The sequence below is a fragment of the Neofelis nebulosa genome, chromosome 6 (assembly GCF_028018385.1).
Source record: "Neofelis nebulosa isolate mNeoNeb1 chromosome 6, mNeoNeb1.pri, whole genome shotgun sequence".
Taxonomy (NCBI): domain Eukaryota; kingdom Metazoa; phylum Chordata; class Mammalia; order Carnivora; family Felidae; genus Neofelis; species Neofelis nebulosa.
The window spans coordinates 92778444-92804359 of NC_080787.1; the positions used below are offsets into that span (position 1 = coordinate 92778444).

Below are 25916 nucleotides of genomic sequence, written 5' to 3' on the forward strand. Positions count from 1 at the left end.
TTTGGGATGGAGGCCCGGGCCCACTGGATCTCTAAGGGAGAGGAAACTCAGAAGCTCAGCTCCAAAATGGATACGGACTGAAGCTGTAATAATACTCGTACTGAAATGGAAATACTTTCTGGACCAGACTGATGAAAGGAGATTACATTTTAATACGGTAATGTCCAGCTATAACATGGTTAGCTTCTCTGAAACCAAGAAGGAAGGGAAGCAGGTGGAAGAAATTTAGGTTCTGCAAGCAAAACAAAGAGAATTTTATTCTTCTACAAGCTTATTTACCACTGCCCGAATCATAACCGTTCTACTTTCTCATCACTCCCAGCAGTGACCTTCACCGAAGATACCAAGGCACTGGATTGACTTACAACATAAATCCTTAACATGCAGGTGTTGGTTGTTGTCGTTGTTGTTGTTTTGCAGAAAAATTCAATGAATCTCAATTCTATGAGCTTTAGTTTCTCTGAGAAACACAAGTTAAGGGGGGAAAATGCTTCCTTCTGCATGGTTCTGAGTTAGACGGAGAATGAATTAAAAAGGAAAATTGCACCAGGACAAGAGTGTTGTTACAATTGCTGTGGCACCACGTCGGCTGTAGAGAAGCAAGACTGTAGAGAAGCAAGCAGGTACAGAGTAAAGCATGATCCTGGCTTGGCAGGGTGCCGGGGCTCTGCAGGTGGGCGAGCAGTAGGCAAACGCCAGATACAGAAGACAAGCTCTCAGACCCACCACCCCAGGGCTTCTTTATCTCCTCTCCAAACATCACACTATTTTTCTTCGGAGGATTTTAAAGAACTGCATTTCCATTTTATTACATTTTACTACAACCTATTTCTCAGTAGTAATGTATCCTCGTTTCTTCTACACATTTCTCCACTTTCAACATTTGCGTTGCTAGCCTTCTTTTGATAAAAAATGTGGCAATGAATGTCCTCTACATGTAGTTCCATGCAAACCCACCAGTATTTCTCTGCAATAGACACCTAGAAGGATAGTTTGTCTCTAAAAATCTCTGCCTTTTCAGTGCCCCTTTCTGAAAGCTTTCCATTTTCCACTACCAGCAACAATGTTTGAGATGGCCTGTTCCCACCTTCTCAGATTTGAAATGCTTGAGGGAAGAGTATGCATTCCTATTGTATTGCCTTAATTTGTTTTTTCCTATGGACAGGAAGTTGGAACTCCTCTTAAATTTATTTACAGGTATTTATATCTAGTAAATACTCTTCTTGTCTTAGTCACCCAATATAATGTGAATAGTAATGGTGAATGTGTACACAACTGTTATTTTGACTATTAACACAGCTTTTAGCTTTTAACCTGTCAGAGTAGTAAATTTCATTAACAAATGTCTTTAAAAAAATTTTTTTTACATTTATTTATTTTTGAGAGAGCACAAGCTGGAGAGGGGCAGAGAGAGGAGGAGACACAGAATCCAAAGCAGGCTCCAGGTTCTGAACAAGTGTTCAGCACAGAGCTCTAGGCGGGGCTCGAACTGGAGATCATGACCTGAGCTGAAGTCGGTCACTTAAACCAACTGAGCCACCCAGGAGCCCCTCATTAACAAATGTCTTAAGGCTGACATATCCTTGCTCAGATATTTCATTAGGATATGATTAATGGCAAGTCCCTTACCATTCAGTAAACTTTCTTTTAATTTTTTTTTAATGTTTATTTATTTTTGAAAGAGAGACAGAGAGACTGAGTGTGAGCAGGGAGGGACAGAGTGAGAAGGAGACACAGAATCAGAAGCAGGCTCCAAGTTCTGAGCTTCCAGCGCAGAGCCCAACGCAGGGCTAAAACTTATGAACCGTGAAATCATGACCTGAGCCCAAGTCAGACGTGTAACCACTGAGGCACCCAGGTGCCCCATTCAGTAAACTTTCTTAATCTCAAGTTTATACCTTATATTGGGGGAATTTTTTTTTCTAAGATTTCTATTATGTCTTCACTTCTCCTTGACTCTCTCCTACTAAAAACAAAAACAAAAACAAAAACAATTAGATGGATGTTGGACCTTAGGTATTGATGCTCCATGACCCTCCATGTAAAATCAGTTCTTAAAACGTTTGTCTCTAATGCCCATTATATTCTACAAGGTTTTCTCAGCTTTACTTTTCAAATTAATATTATATTTTTATCTGTGTCCTTTATACTGTTTAGCTCTTTTGTTAATTTTAAAATTCCAGTGATCAAAATTCTAATTTCCAAGAAATCTTTATTTTCTGATTGCTCCTTTTTCATAACAATGTTATGGTATGAAGTTAACATAACATAACATAATGATGTTAAAAGAGAATTTCTATTCGAAAGACTGTTGAATTAGTATCCTGAGGATATCCTGAGGATAGAAGTGATTCAATATTTTCTTTAGTTCTTCAAATTATCTGTTTTCAACCATTATGCTAGTCCGCTTAGTTCTTGTCTTTTATATTGTTAGTTTGTATCCAATGTCTGGCAATCCTTGGTTGCCCATTCATTCTGCGAATAATGAGCAAGGTTGATTAATGCATAGAGGTGGAGTGGGATTCCTGTGTTTCTCCATCATGCCTCTCTTCTGCCCTGAAGGAGGAGAGGAGTCTCCATCAGCCGGCCTGCTTTATGTCCACATACAGCAAACCCCTCCTCTCCACCGGTAAAATAAGAATTTATTACTCATTCGAGGACGTTAATGGCTTTGCCTCCTACCCTACATCTGTCATGGAGCTCAGCATTCCCTCCAGTCCTATACCCAAACTCGAGGGCTCCTTGGGTGGCATCTTTACTTGCCTTACTACCTGGGAGCTTGGTGGCTAGCACCTCTGCCACCTGTTGTTCAGTGTGAGACAGTGAGGAGAGGGAGGGCTGGCCTACATGTCCTGACACGGGTTAAAAAGAAACAACAATCTTGATGATTTCCCAGCACCTCTTCCTCCTCTTGCCATGAGTTTACAGGCTGATATTAGCAGGTTCAGAAAAGTAGAAGTTCATCAGCTTTCTTCCTGGTTTATGTTCGACTGTGGTGTTCTCTGTTCTGGCCGGTCCTATCCCTTTCATTCTCTATAGTCCGGAAATTTCTCGGTCTCTGGCAGAAAATGGTACCCTGCCCTGTTACGAGCACTGTGACATGTTTGTCCATTTTCTGTTATTTTAATGGGTTTTGAATACAAAGAATGGAAAAGCCTGTGTCCTCAGTTGTTCATGCTGATTCGGTCCCCTGGGCCCCTGAGCCCTTCTGCTCAGCTTTCTTTGCCTGAAATGTTGGCTTAAAAAAAAAAAAATCCCCTACACCCGCCAGTCAGTATATAGTCCTGCCATTTCTTTTTTTACATATGGTAATTGCTCAGTGAGATATTCCCTTACCATTTCTCCCCAAACTTTCTCACCTGTATCAGCACAAGCAAGGACCCTGTGGCGAGGCTCCTGAGTCCAAATTGCAGAGTCCTTCCAGCCAATGATGATATGTGCAAATTTGGGAGGGCGCCTTGCCGGATCGCACAATCATTTCCTCCATCCCAGGCACTGCAGAAAATAGGTTAATTAACAGGCCGACTTCAGCCTTACTAAATTTATTATGAATTATATGTTCAGGGGTGTTGGTAAAAGGCCAACACTGGCATCTCTTTAACTAGTAATTATTGTGTTTTATTGTTGTGGACCTATAACGCATTAACAAGCCAGGACTCGGCTTTATTAGAATGCACGTGGCTCCTCAGTTCCATGCATATTTATTATGCGAGAGAATGGGATTCTTCTTCTCTAGCCTTCACTAATTTAAAAGAAGATATCCTCAATGAAATGTATTCAAATATTTTGACATTTTGCTTCACCTCACTTACAGAGCAGAAATTGTTTCTGACAGTTATTATACACTGCTGGAATCCTGCTGCTTGGGCTGTTGAAGAACAGGTTGAAAAGACACAGCGCTTGCATTTTGTTCAAAGAGTGATTCTGTGGCTTAGAAATAGCAGCACTGTCAGCTGTGATTCACTGAGAGTTTAGATAATATCCAGTCTGTAGTCACTGCTAACACGGGCTTCTGGGCTTGGAGCGGAAGGAAATGAATGGAAGCTGGTGCCCCGAGGTTACTACCCGGGAGGATGAGTGTGAGACATGGAGCTGGCATTTGGCCACCTAAAATTTGGGTAGAAATCTTCCTTCCTCTTTTCCACGTTGTCAGCACCCTCCCCTTCCCCCACCCCCTGTTATACTGGGCTTAAATTTCAAATGCATCTATTTCCACAAGGCACACAACAGTAAATGTTAAATTGAAACACTGGGGCATTACAGAGGCTTGAACTGTCTGAAGCGATTAGAGGCAACATTTGATGGGCGTCTCTTTGATCTAACTGCACTGAAAGCCAAAAATCACTCCCGGATCATCTGTGAGGGGCCGTGGGATGCTATGCCACACAACAGCTAACAAACCTAACAAGCAACCTGATGTGATTTCTTTCGGGTACCTTGGTTTATTCAAGTGGACTCCTGCTCTGCATGCAAAAGTATTCTTCTAAAGCGATAGGATAAAATACCACCTTGCAAAGGGCCTCACGGTAGCAGTGGCAGAGTTTGGCATCAACAGATTGTCACAGAGCCACTGCGACAACCGGAAGCAAGGAGAAAACCATTCAGCAGCCCAGCTGACACCGTGTCTTTGAGTTCGTCTCCCATTTCACATCAAATCCCTGCAAGGTCTGGAAGCAGAAGAGCAACTCAGGGTCAACCCTGATCAGCTATGTGTTCAGAGGAGCCAAGAGGACTCGGCTGATCACACTGTGTATGGAGACATGGTTGACTCTGTTGGGCATAAGTTACAGTGAAACGAGAGCCCATGTGGGGATTGAACCTATTCTTACAGGTTAACAAACAAATAGATCACAGACTGAGAACATACTGACGTTAAAAGAGAAGACTCATGGGGTAATGGCTCTGCCTACATCAGACCGAAGCATCTGGAATTCTGGCTGGTGCAGACATGCATCTGGGGGACTGAGGGCATTTGGGGTTTGACATCCAGATTGCTTGCGGCTGAGGCAGCCCAGCTAAGGAGTCGGTGAGGAGCCCCAGGAAGGGTCTCAGTAGGAGAAAAGGATCTTGCAGCAGGTCAGGGGATTTATTTGCTGGCAATGTCTCCAGGGACCTGTGAGTAAATCTAGAGGGCACTGAGGGGTGACGAGACCCATTATTCATCAGAATGAGACATGGCCAATTCAGCCCTCATTAGGGGTCTCTGCCAGGCGGTGAGAGGTCAGACCCCGGCAGCAACCTGGGAATAGATGAGAAAAAGCTTTTGCCACTTTGGAAAGATGAAAAGAAATGTACCTAGATTTTTTTTTTTTTTTTTAAGGTAAAGTCAGCCCTAAAGGAACTACAGAAAAAACGTCTACATTAGACCAGGTAAATTGTTCCAGGCGACTCTCTCAGTGAATAAAGCTAGTTAAGCAGGAAGAGAGGAAGTAGGATCCCAAAGCATTAATCACACTGAATTGCAAATTATCTGTTCCCTGTCTTATTCGTTTTTATATCTCTAGTTAGTACCTTACAAAATGCTTGACACACAGTAAGTGCTAAATAAATATTGATGAATGAATGTCAGACTTTTTCATCTCTAATGTAATCACAATCGGGAACCAGGCGGGAAGCCATATATTATAGTATTTTTGAGGCCAGCCTTAACTGTAGCTGCCCAGATAGCTTCTTACGATGCATGATTTGTGGGATCTAAAAATGTTCTGTTGCTCCAAAATATCTCCACATTCCTGAATTTCTGAATCTCCTCAATTCACACATTTTCCACTGGCCATGCTAATGCAGCTAAGTGTTCTATATGGATTATCTCATTTTAGGGTAATATTACTATTCCCATATTATGGTTGAGGAACCTGAGGCAAAGTGACTTGAGTTTACAGATCTGGTAAAGACCTGAATTGGCTCCAGAGGTTGGGCTTTTCAGCACTATTCTATCCTGCCTCCTACACTAGTCCTAAAAGCCTATAACCATACAGATAACATTCAAGAAAGAAAAAAAAAATAGGAGCACCTGGGTGGCTCAGTCAGTTAAGCGCCCAACTTTGCCTCAGGTCATGATCTCACGGTCCGTGGGTTCAAGCCCCACGTCGAGCTCTGTGCTGACAGCTCAGAGCCTGGAGCTTATTTCGGATTCTGTGTCTCCTCATCTCTCTGCCCCACCCCTGCTTGCTCGCACGTGCTCTCTCTCTCTCAAAAATAAATAAAATATTTTTTAAAAAAGAAATAAAAGAAATGGTCAATCATTAGCATATTTGTTTGCACTGATTCCTCAGACAAATTAACTAGGCATTGAGTTGGACACTGAAGACAGAGAATGTAAGTTTGATGAGAAGGATGTTTTTGAAAATTCCAATCCCAGGGTTCTGACTCATTTATTTAGCACTTGCTGTGTGCTAGGCATTTTATAAAGTACTAACTAGAGATCCACGGCTGTATGGGTCTGTCTCTATCAGGCCAGTTTCATTTTCTGCAAGGGAAAACCGTTTTTTCACATGTGTATACCACAAAAGATGCATTACTTATTTAAGTTTTTAAATCAAATTTTATTTTTTTTTTTTTAAATTTTTTTTTTTAACGTTTATTTATTTTTGAGACAGAGAGAGACAGAGCATGAGCGGGGGAGGGTCAGAGAGAGAGGGAGACACAGAATCAGAAGCAGGCTCCAGACTCTGAGCTGTCAGCACAGAGCCCGATGCGGGGCTCGAACTCACGGACCGTGAGATCATGACCCGAGCTGAAGTCGGACGCTTAACCGACCGAGCCACCCAGGCGCCCCTAAATCAAATTTTAACTACCCATAGAATTGGGTAAACTTTTTTCTTCTTTACGCTACTGCATCATCAAAAATTGGAGATCAAACTGAATGAGAAGATTCTCCAAGGGAACATCCAAAGAATGGCTTCATAAAATGTGCTATTGTCCTATTAACTGGGGAGTGAGGCCATATTACAACTATTAACTTCATTGCAGGGAAATTTCTATAGCAAAATCGCTATTCAAATGGTCATCTATGAAGGAATAACGGACGTTTTTAGAAAGTGTCTTTAGTAAACATTTGATACAAAATTGAAGCAGTTATGTACATAGTTTTTGTTATGTATGTTTGACACCACCTCTTTATTTCCCTTGAACTATCCAGAGATTTTTGTGAGGGAAATACAGCCTGTGGCTCACACTGTGATATTAGCAGTTTACTTACTTGTCTTTTCCCAACATAGTGAAGCTCTAACCAATGTTAATAGTTACAATGAAAGGTAACATTTGCACATGTAAATTCTTGAGTTTCCTAGGAAAGCTAGTCTTTCCTTAGCAGAGATTTCCAGAGATTTATAGTAAGTGGTATAAGAAACTATTGGAATAAATATCTCCTCAAACTGGGCATGCAAAGCTTAGAAATTAAGAGGCTGTCAGCATATTTTTTGCTGTGAATTAAAGGCATCTAATATCTATATACATATAATATAATGTATATCTAAAATAATATTAGATACTGTGTAATACACGGCTTGTTATATTACTGATATATTTACATATATATAAGTATGTGTATATATGTGTAGATGTGTATTTAATGGTCTGCCCTGTGCCAGGTATTTATAATAACAATGAATTAATACTTAAGGAACACTTACTAAATGTCAGGCATGGTGCTTTAAAAATCCTATTGTAGGGGCGCCTGGGTGGCTCAGTCGGTTAAGCGTCTGACTTCGGCTCAGGTCATGATCTCACCGTCCGTGAGTTCGAGCCCCGTGTCGAGCCCCGTGTCGGGCTCTGTGCTGACAGCTCAGAGCCTGGAGTCTGCTTCCGATTCTGTGTCTCCCTCTCTCTCTGACCCTCCCCCATTCATGCTCTGTCTCTCTCTGTCTCAAAAATAGATAAACATTAAAAAAAAATTTTTTTTTAAATAAAAAAAAATCCTATTGTAGGATTTGATCAGGGAAGGTTTTATTGGGTACTATTAGCATCCCTGTTTTAAGGTAAGGAAACCAAGGCAGAGATTAAGTAACTTCCCCAAAGTCACTGAGCAAATAGCAGAACAGGGATTTGAAGCCAGGCAGTCTGACTCCAGAGCCCATACTCTTAGCCACTTTATACATGTGGTCTCGTCTAATTAATACATTCTAAAGCATTGGTGACAAAGCTCCATTTCTGACTTATTTGTGTTTATATTTGCAAATGAAGCCCAATTTATTCAAAAGAAGACTACTTTATGACAGAAAATAGCCTTCACACAGGGTTAATAAATGTGTAAAATGTGCCAATATCCTTGTGTCTCGCAAAACACTTTCAAGTTGAAGGTCAAATCAAGCTAATACTGACCTGACTTCCTTTGTCATATTCACTAACTTTCTTTCACTTTTGAAACTAATTCTGAAATACTAGCACTGACCATTCAATCAACACATGAGGTAAGTTATACCTTGTTAGTCTGATCATGGTTTATCAAAACATAGAGCAATTTGAAGCAATTGCGATTTCCTACCGGATTAAGTGGATGGTTGTTCATCACTAAAGTATTGGATGTTCTAAGTCTAGTTCACTCAGAACTTTCCAAAGCCTTTTGCTGCTTTTCAAATTAATGAGAGGTTCACTGTATATAGGATTTTCATTGAAATTTTAAAAGTGCCTTGGGCGGGGAGGGTTGGGGGGTGGGGGGATGTTCCTGGGTGGCTCAGTCAGTTAAAGACCCAACTTTGGCTCAGGTCATGATCTCACAGTTCACGAGTTTGAGCCCCACATTGGGCTCTCTGCTGTCAGCACAGAGCCCCCTTTGGCCTCTGCCCCCCTCTCTCTCTGCCTCTCCCTGGTTTGTGCTCTCTCTCTCTCAAAAATAATTTTAAAAAGTGCTTTGGGAAACAATGATATAGCATGCTTTTTAATTTTACTTTTATTTGCACACTTGGGCCTTAAACCATTAAACTTTCACAAACCTTATGGACTTAAAAACACATCATTCAAAGTTGAACATAATTATTGACATTATCAATATTTACTCAGAGTGCATTTCAAGTAGTTAATATGCCTCAAATTATGACCTTTTACTTAAACAATCCATCGAAATAATTTTCAAGATATTTTTGAGATACGCATTTACTTATTTGGGCATTGCAGTGTTAGAAAAAATTACATTTTTAAAAAGTTTATTTATTTTGAGAGAGACAGAGACAGTGCAAGTGGGGGAGGGGCAGAGAGAAAGGGGGAGAGAGAAAATCCCAAGCAGGCTCCACAGTTTCACCACAGAGTCTGATGCGGTCTGGAACTCACAAAGCCATGAGATCATGACCTGAGCCAAAACCAAGAGTTGGACACTTAACCAACTGAGCCATCCAAGGTGGCCCAACAAACTTACTTTTCTCTGAGTGTTGAATTCAGTACAAGATAGGTCAAATTTCATCTTTTTTTTTTTAATGTTTATTTATTTATTTTGAGAGAAAGTGAGCAAAGAAGGGACAGAGAGAGAGAGAATCCCAAGCAGACTCCACGTTGTCAATGCAAAGCCCGATGCAGTGCTCAATCTCACAAACTGAGATTATGACCTGAGCTGAAACCAAGAGTCAGATGCTTAACTGACTGAGCCACCCAGGCACCTCAGAAATTCATCTTTAATATTAGCAAAGTTATACCAGCTTTCTTTCTTTGATTTAACTTTGTACAATATATCCTCTCATTCCTTTTTCTATTTTATTTTTTATTTTTATTTGCTCCAGCTTTATTGAAATATAATTGATATAAGACATTGTATAAATTTAAGGTGGACCACATTATGATTTAATACACATATGTATTATGGAATGATTACCACAAAAAAGATTGGTTAACCTCACATAATTATGATTGTTGTGTGTTGTGAGAACATTTAGGGTTTACTTTTCTATTCATTCATTCATTCATTCATTTATATTTTGAGAAAGACAGCATGTGAGCCAGGGAGGGGAAGAGTAAGAGAGAGAAAATCCCAAGCAGGCTTCTTACTGTCAGTGCAGAGCCCTATGAGGGGCTCTATCTCACAAACTGTGAGATCATGACCTGATCTGAAATCAAGAGTTAGATGCTTAACTGACTGAGCCACCCAGGCACTGCCCCAGGATTTACTTTCTTAGCAACTTTCAAGTATATAATATAATATTGTTAACTATAGTCATCTTGCTGTATGTTAGATTCCCAGAATTTATTCATCTCATAACTAGAAGTTTGTACCCTTTGACCAACATCCTCCCATTTACCACCTCTACCCCCAGCCTGTGACAACCACCATTGTAATCTCTGTTTCTATGAATCAGGCTTTTTAAAGCTATATCTCACATATAAGTGAGATTATATAGCATTTGCATTTCTCTGACTTGATTTACTTAACATAATGCCCTCAAGGGCCATCCATGTTGTCACAAATGAAAGGGTTTTTCTTTTTTTTTTAAATAGCTTATCCATCAATAGACACTTAGAGTGTTTCAGCGTCTTGGCTATTGTGGATAATGTTGCAATGAACATGGGGGAGCAGATATCTCTTAGAAATAGCAAATTTCATTTCTTTTGGATATATACCCAGAAGTGGGACTGCTAGGTCATATGGTAATTCTATTTTTAATTATTTGAAGAAACTCCATTCTGTTTTCCATAGTGGCTGTATCAATTCACCTTCCCACCAACAGTGCACAAGTTTCCCTTTTCTTTATATCCTCACCAATGCTTGTTATCTCTTGTCTTTCTGATAATAGTCATTCTAATAGGTGTGAGGTGGTATCACAGTTTGGTTTTGATTAGTGATGTTGAGCATCTTTTCACATACCTGTTGTCTTTTGTATGCCTTCTTTGGAAAAATGTCTCTTCAGTTCCTCTGCCCATTTATTAATCAGTTTTGCTTTTGCTTTTTTTGCTATTGACCTGTATGGGTTCCTTCTGTATTTTAGATATTAATCCTTTAAATGATATATGATTTGCAAATATTTCTTCCTATTTGTAAGTTGCCTCTTCATTTGATTGATTTTGTTTTCTTTTGTTTTACAGAAGCTTTTTAGTTTGATGTAATCCCATTTCTTAACTTTGGTTTTTGTTGCTTGTGTTTTCAGTATCATACCTTAAAAATAATTTCAAGATCCCTGTCAAGGTTTCAGGCCTTACATTTAAGTCTTTCATATTTTTGAGTTATTTTTTTTTTGAGAGTGTAAGATAGACATCCAATTCCATTCTTCTGCATGTGAATATTATCCCAAAATGATTTATTGAAGAGACCATCTTTTCCCCATTGAGAATTCTTCAATCCCTTCTCAATTAACTGTTAGTTGGCTGTGTACATATGGATTTATTTCTGGGTTCTCAATTCCATTAGATTGGTCTATATCTACGTCTGTTTTTATGTTTTGCTATGTTATGAGGTAGTAATATACTATTTTGGTTATTACAGCTTTGCAGCACAGTTTGAAATCAGGAGGTTTGAGGCCTCCAACTTTGCTCTTTATCAAGATTACTTTGGCAATTTGGGGCTTTTGTGGTTCCATATGAATTTTAGTAATTGTTTTTTCTATTTTTGTGAAAAATGCCTTTGGAATTTTGATAGGGATTTCGTTGAATCTATAGATGGATTTGGGTAGTGTGGATATTTTCCCAGTATTAATTCTTCTGATTAATGAACACAGGATATCTTTCCAATTATTTTTGTATTCTTTAATTTCTTTCATCAATATCTTATAGTTATCAGTGTATAGATCTTTCCTCTCCTTAGTGACATTTATTCCTAAGTATTTTGTTGTTTTCAATGCTATTTTAAATGGGATTTTTAAAAAATTCTTTCTGGGGCGCCTGGGTGGCTCAGTCGGTTAAGCGTCCGACTTCGGCTCAGGTCACGATCTCGCAGTCCGCGGGTTCGAGCCCCGCGTCGGGCTCTGGGCTGATGGCTCAGAGCCTGGAGCCTGCTTCTGATTCTGTGTTTCCCTGTCTCTCTGCCCCTCCCCCGTTCATGCTGTGTCTCTCTCTGTCTGAAAAATAAATAAACGTTAAAAAAAAATTTTTTTTTAATTCTTTCAGACATTTTATTGTTAGTGTATAGAAATGCAACTGATTCATATATGTTGATTTTTTTTTTTTTTTTTTTAGCCTGCAACTTTACTCAATCTGTTTATTAGGTCTAATTGGTGGTCTTTAGGATTTTCTGTAATATAAGATCAAGTCATCTGCAAACAAAGACAGTTTTATTACTTCTTCCTTCCTGATTTGGATGTCTTTTATTCTTTATCTTACCTAATTGTTCTGGTTAGGACTTCCAGGACTATAGTGAGGAGTGGTAAGAGTAGGCATCATTGTTTCTGAGTCTAAAGGAGAAGCTTTCAGTTTTTTATCACTGAGTGTGATGTTAGCTGTGGATTTATTATATATGGCCTTTATTATGGTGAGATATATTTCTTGTATACCCAATTAGTTGAGAGTTTTTATCATGAAAGGATGTTGAATTCTGCCATTTTTTCATGTATTGAGATGATATGATTTTTATCCTTTATTCCATTAATGTGGTGTGTTAGGTTTATTGATTTGCACCATGTTTATTGATTGAAACCATCCTTGCATCCCAGAGAAAAATCACATTTGATCATGATGTATGATCCTTTTAATGCACTGTTGAATTTGGTTTACTAGTGTTTTGTTAGATTTTTAGATCTATGTTCACCAGGGATATTGGCCTGTATTTTTCATTTCTTGCAGTGTTTTTATCTGGCTTTGTTATCAGAGTAATGCTGGACTCATAAAATAATTTTGGGAGTGTTCCCTCCTCTTAAATTTTTTGGAAGAATTTGAGAAGAATCGGCCTTAGTTTTTCTTAAAATATTTGGTAGAATTCACCAGTGAAACATCTAGTCCCGGGTTTTTCTTTGTTGAGAGGTTTTTGATTATTGCTTCACCCTCCTTAGTCATTATTGGTTCTGTTCAGATTTTCTATTTCTTCATGATTCAGTCTTGTTAGGTTGTATGTTTCTAAGAATCTATCCATTTGTTCCGGGTTACCTAATTTGTTGATTGTACAATTGCTCATAAATAACCTCTGTTGATGTATCTCTGCAGTGTCTGTTGTAATGTCTCCTCTTTCATTTTTAATTTTGTTATTTGAGTCCTCTTTCTTTTTTCTGTGGGTAGTCTAGCTAAAGTTTTGTCAGTTTGGGGGCACGTGGGTGGCTCAGTCGGTTAAGCATCCAACCCTTGGTTTTGGCTCAGGTCATGATCTCACAGTCTCATGAGTTCAAGCCCCATGTCAGGCTCTGAGCTAACAGTGTGGAGCCTGCTTGGGATTCTCTCTCTCTCTCTCTCTCTCTCTCTCTCTCTTTTCCCCCTTCCCCACTCATGTTGTCTCTGTCTCTCTCAAAATTAATAAACTTAAAAAAATCTGTTTTTTAAAAAAGGGTTGTCAATTTTATCTTTTCAAAAAATGAACTCTTAGTTTCCCTGATATTTTTTATTGTCTTTCTATTCTCTATTTCATTCATTTCTGCTCTGATTTTTATTTTTTCCTTTTTTCTACTAACTTTTGGCTTAGTTTGTTCTTCTTTTCCTAATTCCTTATAAAAGTGAAGTTGTTTGAGATTTTTCTTTTTTCTTAATGTGGGCATTTATCACTATAAACTTAACCCATAAGTTGTGGCATGTTGTATTTTCATCCTCATTTGCCTCAAGATACTTTCTGATTTATACTTTGAACATCTACTGACCAGGCAGGAGCCTTCTCAGGATCCTGTTAAAGGCCCTTTGTGTGAGAATCCAGTCGTGGAAACTTAAGTAAAAACTTCTCCTAGTATGACCATACTAAACAAGGTAATGGAGGCAATCCTATCCAGCAGAAGTCAGACAGTATCCACACCTGCCCAAGCCCCTGGTAGTAAGCCCACCAACCACAGACCCACTGCAGACCCAGGGGCAGCCTCATAACTGGCTTCAATCTAGCATGACTGTGCTTCCAGAGGTAATTCCATTGACCCAGAAAACCAATAGAAGGTCTTTACTGATCCCTGAGCAGGCTTCTGCTTGGGATTGGATGGACCTCTGGGTGGGCGGGAGTATCTCTGACCATAGCTGAGAGGGTCTAGAACCATGCCCTAGGGCTGTTTCAGTTTATAGGCAAGATTGAGGTCTACAGACCTGGCTTTGGAGGCAAGAATGGGCATATCTCCCACCAGGTCCTTGGGTGGGCTGGACTGTTCCCTGACTGTGGCTGGAGGGTCAGAAGCTAAGAAACGAACTCTTTCAGAATCTCTGAGGTTGTAGACATGAGTATCTTCCACTGGGTCCCTGGACCTGTGGGACTGCTGGCATACTGTGACCAAGAGGGAGCTGAAGCTGGTACAGGGTACTCCAGGAAAGCAGATGGGGTATCTCCTGACAGGTCCCTGTGCCGGTAGGTCTGTTCATGGACTGCGGCTGTGATGGGCTCAAGCCCAGTTAGAGGACCTTTTAAGGATCTACAACCTGAATGGGTTTGGCAAGCTTACCTTCAGGTGCTCCCCACACTGCACCTAAGAGGGCCTGGAGATATTCCTGGGCCACTTTCATGTCCATGGCTAGGTCCAAGGTCTGTATGCCTATTACCTGATGCACAGATAGGTGCGACACCTCTCTGGTCCCTTGGTGAATAGTGTTGGTGACAAGACCAAAGCCAAAAGGGGCTGCAGCCAAGTCCTTAGGGTACTGAGCTGTTTTTGAGTCCGTAGCCAGGATCACAGTCAGTGATTGGTTGCCTGGATGCAAGCCTGCCTTCTCATAACAGCTCTCCTCAGTCTCAAACTGCACCAGGGTTTCACAGTGTCCTGCCTGGATCCTGGATCCCCACAAAGGCACTTCTGTCATGGATGGATGCCAAATTATTGTTGTTAAGTGGGGGGAGGGGGGGGATACAAGTGGAAGACATCTTACTGGGCCATCTTGCTGTCATCGCTCCCCATTCTTTTTCTTCACACTCTTCTAAGCCCATGGACTTAAATGTGTCTCCATTAAGCAGTAAACTGTTGTTTCGTCCTAGGAATTTTGAAAATTATTCGACATATTTGATCATGAAACCCACAGAGCCAAAGTGTCATCATGACCCCTTCAGTAGTTCAGGGAGTAATAGAGACCAGGTAATAAAGGGAGTCCTGGCTAAATTCAGTTCCCAGTGGGCCCACTGAGTCTGAAGACCCACTCAACAGTCACTTCCCAGTCCTGAATGTACATCTGGAAATAATGTACTTGGTAGTTGAAGTAACTCCACACGTTGGGTCCTTAGCTTGCATGGTAAGAGCTCTCATAGTGAGGTAGGCTATATAGAAATATCTGAGACTGCCCGCCATGCCAGCCAAGATAGCAAGTCAAAAACGGTACTTTTACTTAGGAGTATTGGCAGGAGATTGACGTCCCCATTAGAGACCTATAGGATTCAGAGCTGGTGGCCACGCCAGGTGTCCATTTTATTCACCAGTCTGGCTAACGAAGAAACTGAATACATCCTGGAGAATGACTGTAGACTACTGCTAGCTCAGCCAAGTAGTTTTCCTCCTTCACAGAAGTGAACTTCCTACTTCACACGGCTTCATCTGCTGTGCCATGAGGTTGTTTCTGGGACAGATTTACAAGGCCTCTGGGCCCCTGGCTGGCTCACTCAGTTAAGCATCTGACTTTGGGTTTCAGCTCAGGTCATGATCTCACTCACGGTTTCATGAGTTCAAGCTCCAGGCTGACAGCTGTGAAGCCTGCTTGGGATTCTCTCTCTCTCTCTGCCCCTCCGGCACTCATGCTGTCTCTGCCTCTCTCAAAATAAATAAACTTTAAAACAAAAACAAAAAAACAAAAAGAAACAAGGCCTCAGATATATGGAATCTTGCCACTGATCAAATAAATATTCTTTTTGAATTCCAATTAGAAAAGAGCATAGGGGCACGTGGGTGGCTCTGTCAGTTAAGCGGGTGACTCTTGGTTTCTGCTCAGGTCGTGATCTCATGGTTTCGTGGTTTTGATCCCCGCATGGGGCTCTATGCTGACAGTGCAGAGATTGCTTGGCATTCTCTCTCTCTCTCTCTGCCCCACCCTCGCTCACACTGTCTCTGTCTCTCTCAAAAATAAATAAATAGGGGTGCCTGGGTGGCTCAGTCGGTTGAGCATCTGACTTTGGCTCAGGTCATGATCTCGCGGTGTGTGGGTTCAAGCCCCACGTCAGGCTCTGTGCTGATGGCTCGGAGCCTGGAGCCTGCTTCGGATTCTGTGTCTCTCGCTCTCTCTCTCTGCTCTTCCCCTGCTCTCTCTCTCTCTCTCTCTCAAAAATAAATAAACATTAAAAATTTTTTAAATAAATAAATAAATTTTATGAAAAAGAAAAGAAGAAAAGAAACAGTTCACATGAACTCAGGATGGACAATATTTGTTTCCAATTTTGCCTCAGGGCTATGTTAATTCTCCTGCCCTCTGTCATTGTGCAGTCTGAAGAGGTCTGAAGTGCCTGGGTATCTCAAAGAAGATCTCACTGCTCCATTACACCAGTGACATCATGCTTATTGGACAGGATGAGAAAGAGATGGCTAACATGCTTGAAGCCTTGCTAGGTTCCCTGCACTCCACAGAGTAAGGAAGTAAACTCTGTGAAAACTCAGGGGAACTTCTACTTCAGTGAAGTTTGTAGGGATCCAGTTTTTAGGAGTTCAGAAATAACCTGGAATATTTCCTACAAAATAAAAAACAAATTAAAAAAAAAAAAAGACAAATTGTTGAATCTTGCATTCCCTACAACACAGAAGGGAACATAGTGTCCAGTGGGGCTTTAGGGGTTCTGGAGGCAACACACTCCACACCTAGGAACAGAGCTCCTGCTCTGTCTTAGTAGAGACAATGAAGTACCAAATGGCCAAGTATCTAAACTGTTAATTATAAACTGGGTTCTGTCAGACCCACCAAGCCATAAATTTGGGTGGGCCCAACAGTAGTCTATTATAAGATGGAAATGGAACACCCAGATCAAGACTGGGAGTAGAGTAGGCTGCAAGAGCAAGTAAGTCTTACGTCACCCACCACAGGTGTCCAGCCTCCATCCCCCAGCTCACACATACAGGCATATGGGCGTTCCTGTGTGACTAGGTGAAGGAGGAGGAGAAGGCCCAAACTTGGTTTATGGATGGGTCTCCTCTGTAGATGGATACAAGCTGCATATGCATAGCAGCTACATTACAGCTGCATTCAGAAGTAGCTTTAAAAGACAGAGGAGAGGGGAAAGATTTGTAACGGGACATGTAGCCCCAGGTGATAATATATAGAGATATCTGGGTAGTGACTAGTGACGTGGCTGGCCAGTCAGACGCCTGGAAGGAAATGACTGAAAGTTTTGAGGCAAAGAGATCTGGGGTAGAGGCATACGGGTGATACAGCGGCCTGGGCATGAAGTATGGGAGTTTGTGTATCACATATTAATGCCCACCAGGAAGTATCCATCAAGCAAGAGGCACTCAATAACCAAGTAAGCAAAATGACCCTCGTCAGCCTTGTTCATTAGCCAACCGAAAACTGGCATGGTGGGCCTGCAAATGAAATGTCCATAGTAAGAGAGATGGAGCCACAAGGCCACAAGGACCAGCTGAGGCAATAGCTGAGGGTGAGAGCAATTTAGAACAGATTGTGTGGAAAAGTTACCCCCACTTACACCCCAAGATGGACTGCAGCAACGAGGTCAGTAGTTCATTCCCACTAATTCCTATCTCTAATTTTCTTCTCAGGGAAAGAGGCCAATGGGACCATGAAGGAGCTGCTCCCTGCACTTGCATGGAGAAGGAGAGCTGTGCAGCACAAAGGGTGGAACGCAATGGCAGTGAAAATACACCAGTCAGATCACCTCTTATGGGAACCATAATTGACTGATTACCCCAGCTGCTGTCCCTTTGAATCTACCACTACATCTACACAGAAGCAACACTTCCTGTGGGCAACTCCCAGCCAATGACTGAGCACAGAAGGGTGCTAACAGAAGGCCACCCCAGCAAAATGTAGGACTCCTCAATAAAGCAACATTGACCTTAGGATCCACCCCCCCCCCCCCACCATCAGCCTGGCCAAACTTTGTTGGAACTGTACTGAATTCTGAGACTTTATATCAACCCCTCCTCCCTCCTTCCATAGGAATCAGACCTGCGTTATTGTTTGAAGCTTCTTTCCACCTTTTCCTGCTCTCTTCTCCCTCTTGCACAAGTGTTTCTCCCAGTAAATCTCCTGCACATCTATTACTGTCTTAGTGTCATCTTCTAGGAGGACCTAAACAGCACAACAATCTAGAGTTCTTACCTTCTTTTATTTTTCGTTGAAAATTTCCATTTCTTAAAATATATTCCAGTTTTCTTGTGAAAGTCTCTCTCTCTTCTTTCTTGACTATATTAACCACAGCTATTTTAAAGTCCCTACCTGATCATTCTAACATCTGGATCACCTATAGTTCTCTATTTTTTTTCTCTTTGTTTTTGGACATTTGGTCTAGTTTTTGGCATTCCTGGTAAGTCTTTATTGAATCCTGGACAATATATTTTTGAAATTATAGAGGCTCCTGGTGTTTTTCCAGAAAAGTTTCAATTTTCTTCTTGCAGGTAGAATATGGACAGACCACCTTGATCTAGTCAAAGTGGAGTTTCAAGCTTTGTTGGACTTGATATGTTTCTGATTTAGTCTTGCCTTTACGGTATAGTTAAGGTATACCCTTGCTAGGGTCTCAACTGAAAACTTGGATTGTTTCCCAGTGTCCCCGGTGGGCTCAGAACCCCCACTTTGCTTCCCCAGACCCAGGAGATTGCTTATGTCTCTGCTGAGCTCGGTATCTTCCTAAATGCTCCTTTTTGTGTCTTGGTATCTCGACGTCTCTCCTTACATCTTCACTGCTTACAATTCAGCAAATGCCTCAAAAAGAAATTGCAGAGAAAATTTCTAGATCATTTCTCTGTGGTTGCCTCTTCTCCTGGCCTCTCAAGTCTTAGCTACCTTGGAAACTCTAAACTCCGACTTTTATCTTTCATTTCAATGAAACCACAGAAAGCTTCAGGCCATCACATTTTGCCTGCCTTCTTTTCTCCATTTCTTGGATTGGCAAATGCACAAAGGCATTAATAGATGTAAGAGTGAGGCTTATCTGAATATTCTTTCCTTCTCTTTTGGACATTGGTCCTGCACATCCTGGCATCCTTGATGGCCCTCTGATGCATTCAAACACTCTTTATTTTCTTTTATCCAGTTCTTCAGGCTCCAAATATGCTATACTTCCTCCTAACTCTGGGCCTTGGTACATGCTCTTGTCCCCTCTTACAACATATTCCCACCTCATTCACCTATTTAGTAACCACTCTTCTTCAGATATTACCTAAACCATTGTTTCTACAGGGAAGCCTACTCCAACATCCTTGGCTAGATCCAACCCTCTCTTATAGGCTTTCAGGATACCACACTCACCTCTACTTTCTAGCTGTCATCACTGGTACAATTTGATATTTATTAGTGTAATTATTGGATTAAATTCTCTCTCCTATTATACAATGAGCTTAGTGTGGCTATTTATCATGTCTGATCAACATTATACCCCCAGTGATTAAGGAGTGCCTGACACATAAGGAATGCTCAATAAATAGCTATTGAATGAATGTAGTACCATAATCACCTTTTGAAGTAGCTCATCCACTATATTAGAATATGAATATATGAATTAAGACTCTGTCAATGAGTTAATGAAGCCAATAGCTAACAGCTGAATAGTGTCCTTCTCACTAATAATTGCACTGTGTGTGTGTGCATAATTGAAATTGAATTATATATGGCAAAAACGTAAACTTCTCAGTAGTAGGAAAGAGACTTCTTGGATGAATACTTGAATATTCATTGAAACCAGAAAACTACAAAGATCTCCAGGGATATAATTTCAGACTCTGATAAGAGCATTTATGCAGTAATTCATTGAGCAACTCAACCAAAATGAAATGCTGACAAAAAGAAGAAAGATCAAAGCGTGCTTTCAAGGACAGAGCAGGAATCGGGCACTGCAAAAGGAAGGCATGATGTGTTTGGCAGAAAGGTTTAGTGAAAGGGAGAAACAGCAGAGAACGAATTGCTGGGGAGAGCAGAAAGTCCAAAGTGTTGTGTTACCTGTCTTCAACATCAAAAAAAAAAAAAAAAAAAAAAAAAAAAAAAAAAACCCTAACATTCCCACCTCCCCAGCTTCATAAAACAAATAGAAGGGCAGGGTGGGAAGTTAATGCCAAGTAGCCTAATCATTGTGTTGAAATATCCCAGGAAGCCCACTCTTCATGTGTTAAGGACTTCCACTACTTTGCTGAAAAACTAGCAAGTCAGAAGATTAAATATTGGACCGAATATTAGTTAGTACATGGAACTGGTTAAGGTTTACGCTGGCTACCTGAAGCCAAAATGAACATTTGGTCGACTCACCCCAATGACCGATCAAACCATCCAAATGAGCGCTTTCGTTGAACTAGTTAATTTAGTCACATGGCGGGGGTGAGCAACTCCACGGGGAGATTCTCAAATACAAGGCGTGGTAATCTTGTGTGGAGCCAGACTTCACCACACAGTCTACATGTTTTGCTTATCAGTAACATTTGCAACAAAGGCCTAGCGGAAGGGCTTCTAGCCCGGTTTCTTTGGGTAATATGCACACAACCAATTGCATTTCATCTGTCATGATATGTATTGGGCACTACCGTGTGCCCGGCACTGTGTCAGGTATGCTGTGGTAGTTTGAACCACAGATTCTATTCCTGGTCTCGTGAAACTTACAGTCCATGGGGGCAAAAGAAGCACTAATCAAATAAACACACAAACAAATATAAAGTTGCAGCCGTGGCTAGTGCTAGCAAGGAGAGGCCCATGGTGACATGGGAGCCTAAAGTCGGCAATTTGGCCTGGATGAGGGAAGCAGAGGGAACAGAAATGTGTGCAAAATCACTTGGAGTAGCTAAATTCTCGGACGTTTTCTTCTTATAACACCTCACATCTCCCTTTCCTCCCCGAATAAGTATTTTACTTGATTGGGTCTTGGGTGGAGAGCCACACCCACAGTTTGGAAAGCGTGGCACTTCTCTCACCATGCGAGTCTCCGAAGTTTCACGCCCCTCCCCCTCCGATGGCCCCAAGGGGAGAAGAAGGCAGCAGAAGAGAGGGAGAGAGCTCAGGGTATCAGGGACTATGGAAAGAGTGCATCTTCTCGCAGTTCCCATTACCTGGAGATACCAACCTCAAGGCGACTTGTTAGCATCCTCGTGGGTGCTGGGACACCCTTCTGCCTTCTATTCTGGCTGCCATGCAGGGAAATTGGGGAAGAGATCAGCTGGAAGGCAGCTCGCACACACTCCAGATGAATGGGCAGCTCGTGATGCCTGCTTGCTCCCGTGTCTCTGATCTCTCAGAAAAAAGATGAAAGACAGGGAAGACAAGGTCAGAGTGGAAGAGTTTACGGAAGTTAACCACAGGGATCAGTCACGTCAGAAATATCAGTGTAGTTGGAACAAAAATAAGAAGTGAAATCACTGGGAATGATTTTAATGAGTCCAAGGCATAGCATTTCCTTCCCCTTGGCGTCGTGTGACAGTCAACGTCCAGCCCACAGGGCAAAAGCAAACCAAACAGGCAGCTTTGGATGGGTTCTTGTTTACCGTGTCTTTGACTTCATAGCACCCGATTTGCAGTTAAAATACCAAAAATAAAAACACCCAACAGCCCACATGCCAGATATTTTCCACTAGTATGATGGGCTTCAGTGGTTGCTTAGGCCCGTGTTGGTGCTAACATATTTTACAAGACTTGTGAAGAAACTACGGTTCTCCACACACAATTGTTTATGTTCCCATGTAAAGCTGCACGCCTTTGTTAATGATAACTAACGAATGATACAGATGCCATGGAAGTTGCTGGAGGTGGGCAAAGAGTGATGACGTCACCGTCACCAGCGTGAGGGGTCCCAAAATAAAAAAAGAGGGTTTATATGCAGAACATACAAATCAGTCAATGCAATGAGCCAGGACTGCTCACACAGAGCAGAGTGGAAAGTAAGAGCTTGGGAGTGGGGAAAGGGGTTTGTCTGGGTAGCCAGAGGCAGGTATAGGTTACGCTGAGTAGTATACAACAGTTCAAGTAGAAGAAACTCAGAAAGCAAGTCCACCTCGCCGGAAGCAGTAAGGAGCACAGCAGCACCTACATTGGTTCAACGGAAGAGTAAAGAGTGGGCAGAACCAAGTTTCCCTAGACACGAGAGACAGAGAAATCCCAGACTGGTGAGTTAGGGCATTGCCTCTGCTGAGCCAAGAGGCACGGACAAGCCTTCTTCCCCAGGTGTCAGGAACCAGGCTAGACCTGCAGTGAGCTATGTAGTGACCAGGAGCCAAAGGGATGAACCCTTACCAAGACAGCAAGAACTTATCTAGACAAATATGATAGTGGCTACAGGACAGAGAAGCGTGTGGGGACAGAAAGGTTTACCTGTCTAAGGTAAACCAAGTGGGTTAAACAAAGACGAACTGGGTGATAGGGTAAATCATGTACACTGAATGCAATAGGAGGTCTGAGTTACAGAAGAAACGGACCTTTGGATTGCAGCTCCATTCTCTTGGTCCAGGGATTTTATGCATGCAGTCTCCCACTCCTTCACGTAAGAAATGGAGCCGACAATCCCAGATTAAACAAGTTATCCATCATCTCTCATCAGAAGTCTCTCATTCTTCATGTTTGCCCTGCTCTGAACTGACAGATGCCGCAGAACACATTCATCCAAATGGTCTTTAGCTGACACAATCCTCATCCCCTGTGAATGGAAAGGAAGTAAATTTGTGTAACAATTACTCATCCTTTGTGCAAAGGACTACAGAGGAGGTGCGTGGCAGGACCAAGTGCACGGGGCAGGGTGACGAGGAGCCGACTTGGGGACAAAAGCCACTGGTACCCAGGATTTGGGTTTGAAAGCAAACACCTATTTTGATCTCAAGGTGATGGAGGGAAAAGCGGGCCGAGTAATTCAGGACGAGAGACATGAGGGCCTGGGAGGCAGAGATCTAGCTCCTTTCCCCTCCCGACCTTGTTTTCATCGCAACAACCACACAAATGCCTCTTACATTAAACTACAGCTGAGAACAGGAGATTGACAGAATTTTCACTTTTCATCTGGATGATTCAACATCATGTAGAAACAGCTACTGTGGACCTCCTAAGGAGGGAAAGGGTGGGAAGCAACCTATCTCAAAAGACTGATTTAAAAAAAAAGTTTAGAAGCCACTAGGTGTTTGGTACTTATTTTCAAGGCTATAAATCCCACAGCAGGTGCGCCTAGGCAATCAGGATAGGCAAGAACTCTGATAAATTCAATGGTGATACTTAGGGCCACAGAAACCCTGGGGGGCTATAAATAGTCATTAGGAGTGAGATGTTGCTGAACACCAAGGGGAAAATCCACCAATGGAGCAGAAATGTAAATCAGGAACTACTATGATGAAATTGTGTTTTCACAGAAAGTATAAAGGAAGAAAAAAAGAGAAAAAGCAAGAATTAGATTTCCTTCCAACGCTTAGAATATGAGCCATTTTAGAAAGTGTCAAAAGAGGGATGGAGGGAGGAAGCAATTAAGCAAGCAAACCCCCCCAACCTATTTCATTTAGGGGTCCGTCGGAACCTGGCAGTTCAGTCCCCATATTCTGGCTGTGTCCACAGTCAATGAGCTTATGAGATTGTCACAGCAAAAGGTGTTCTATCACCTTTAGGTTGCCAAGGGTTGGGTTTCTTTTTGTAAGAGAACAAAATTTATTGATAAACACTGTTTACTTCTCACATATTCTCTGAGGATGGTGGGAGGATCAATGCACATTTGTTAAGTCATCTTGAAGTGGATGAAGGCCCCTGTGGCAAGGGCACCATGCAGATGTAAAGTAGTTATAATCGAGACACCTGAATGGCTCAGTCGGCAAAGTGTCCGGCTCTTGATCGCAGCTCAGGTCAATGATCTCACAGTTCGTGGGTTCAAGCCCCACATCGGGCTCTGCCCTGACAGTGTGGAGGTTGCTTGAGAATCTCTCTCTCTCCCTCTCTCTCTGTCCCTCTCCTGTTTGCTCTCTCTCCCTCTCTGTCTCTCTCAAAAATCTACTTAAAAAAATAAAGTAGGGGCGCCTGGGTGGCTCAGTCGGTTGGGCGTCCGACTTCGGCCCAGGTCATGATCTCGCGGTCCGTGAGTTCGAACCCCGCGACGGGCTCTGTGCTGACAGCTCAGAGCCTAGAGCCTGTTTCGGATTCTGTGTCTCCCTCTCTCTCTGACCCTCCCCCGTTCACACTCTGTCTCTGTCTCAAAAATAAGTAAACGTTAAAAAAAATTAAAAAAAAATAATAAAGTAGTTATAATCATTTTCAAAATTCACTTCTCACCTGTTGCCACCTCTACCCCCAAAAAAACATACATTTAATTATCAAGGTGCTTTAATTTATTGGATTACATCTCACACACTTCAGGGAATGATAAAAATGTATTTCATTATATTATATCTAACAATGTAGTTTTCAGGTTATTTCTGGTTATAGCTGTGCTTTTGGTCACCTTTTCTATGAATGATGCTTCTATTATTGAAGTAAGTCTCCTTGAAATGTAACTTTGCGTGACATTTAAAGAACTCTAGGAAAGTCACATTTTTTTGAGGTTCTCCCTCCCTCTTTTTTTCAACGTTTTTTATTTATTTTTGGGACAGAGAGAGACAGAGCATGAATGGGGGAGGGGCAGAGAGAGAGGGAGACACAGAATTGGAAACAGGCTCCAGGCTCCGAGCCATCAGCCCAGAGCCTGACTCGGGGCTCGAACTCACGGACCGTGAGATCGTGACCTGGCTGAAGTCGGACGCCCAACCGACTGCGCCACCCAGGCGCCCCTCCCTCCCTCTTTTTTTAAAGAAAATTTCACATGTGGATTTATAGAGCAATTATTGTTGCAAATATCCAGCAAAACAGAATCGGAGTGGTGAAGAGTTGGTAATGATATTGTTATACCACTTAATATATTCTCGGCTGACCCACACAGACCCTATTTCAGAAAATGCTTCCATAGACCCAGAACGTAATCGATTTATTTCCTCGGTCAGGGAAGGTTGGGCATGAACTTGCGTGCCTCAATTATTTCTTCTGTAAAATGGTAATACTGAGAGTATCTGCCTCCAAGGCTACTGTGAGAATTAATGAAAGTACCTATATAAAGCTCTTGGTGCATGGTACACACTATATAAATCGTAGGAATCGTGGTTTTTTTGGTCAGGTTATTGCCACCACTGCCTGCCCCATAGAGTGATGTAGGTGATGACCAGGTGCTCTCAATCCTCCTCAATGTCTCTCACGCCTGTGCCTTCCCCAGCTTATTACCAGTTCTTACTGCAGATTCCCTTCACCATCCCCTTGATACCTAAACTCCTACCATAGTCTCTTGACCCAGGTCTTGGTGTCTTTAGAATCCACCTCATCCTGCACACAGACCCCAGTTCTACTTTCTTATAATCATGCCTTCCTATGTTTAAAAAATGTTGATGTGCACAAACCCCCCACAGGATAAAGTTGACGGGGTTTAGCTTGGCCCTCGCGGTCCTTCACATCCTAGGCTCAAGTTACCCTGACATCACCATTTCCCACTCTTCACCAGCAGTGATAACGTTGTCAAGTCCCGCTAATCTCTCCAGAGCAATGGCATGCTGCCATGTTCCTAAATCTGAAGACAGTACATGTATTCTTAGGAAGCTTTCCAAAGTTTTTGCCATCACGGTCAAGGAAAAATCAGACACAGGTTAAAGAATCTTCCCTATGTGGGTTGAGCCTCCAGCTTCGGCTCAGGTCATGATCTCGCGGTCCGTGAGTTCGAGCCCCGCGTCGGGCTCTGGGCTGATGGCTCAGAGCCTGGAGCCTGTTTCGGATTCTGTGTCTCC

General features: G+C 42.0%; 1 non-coding gene across 1 annotated transcript; it reads left to right on the plus strand.

The window, feature by feature from the left end:
* Positions 1-16086: 16086 nt before the first annotated feature.
* On the plus strand, positions 16087-16171 carry TRNAQ-UUG (transfer RNA glutamine (anticodon UUG)). The gene has a single exon. It is a non-coding gene; the product is annotated as a tRNA-Gln (tRNA).
* Positions 16172-25916: the final 9745 nt, after the last annotated feature.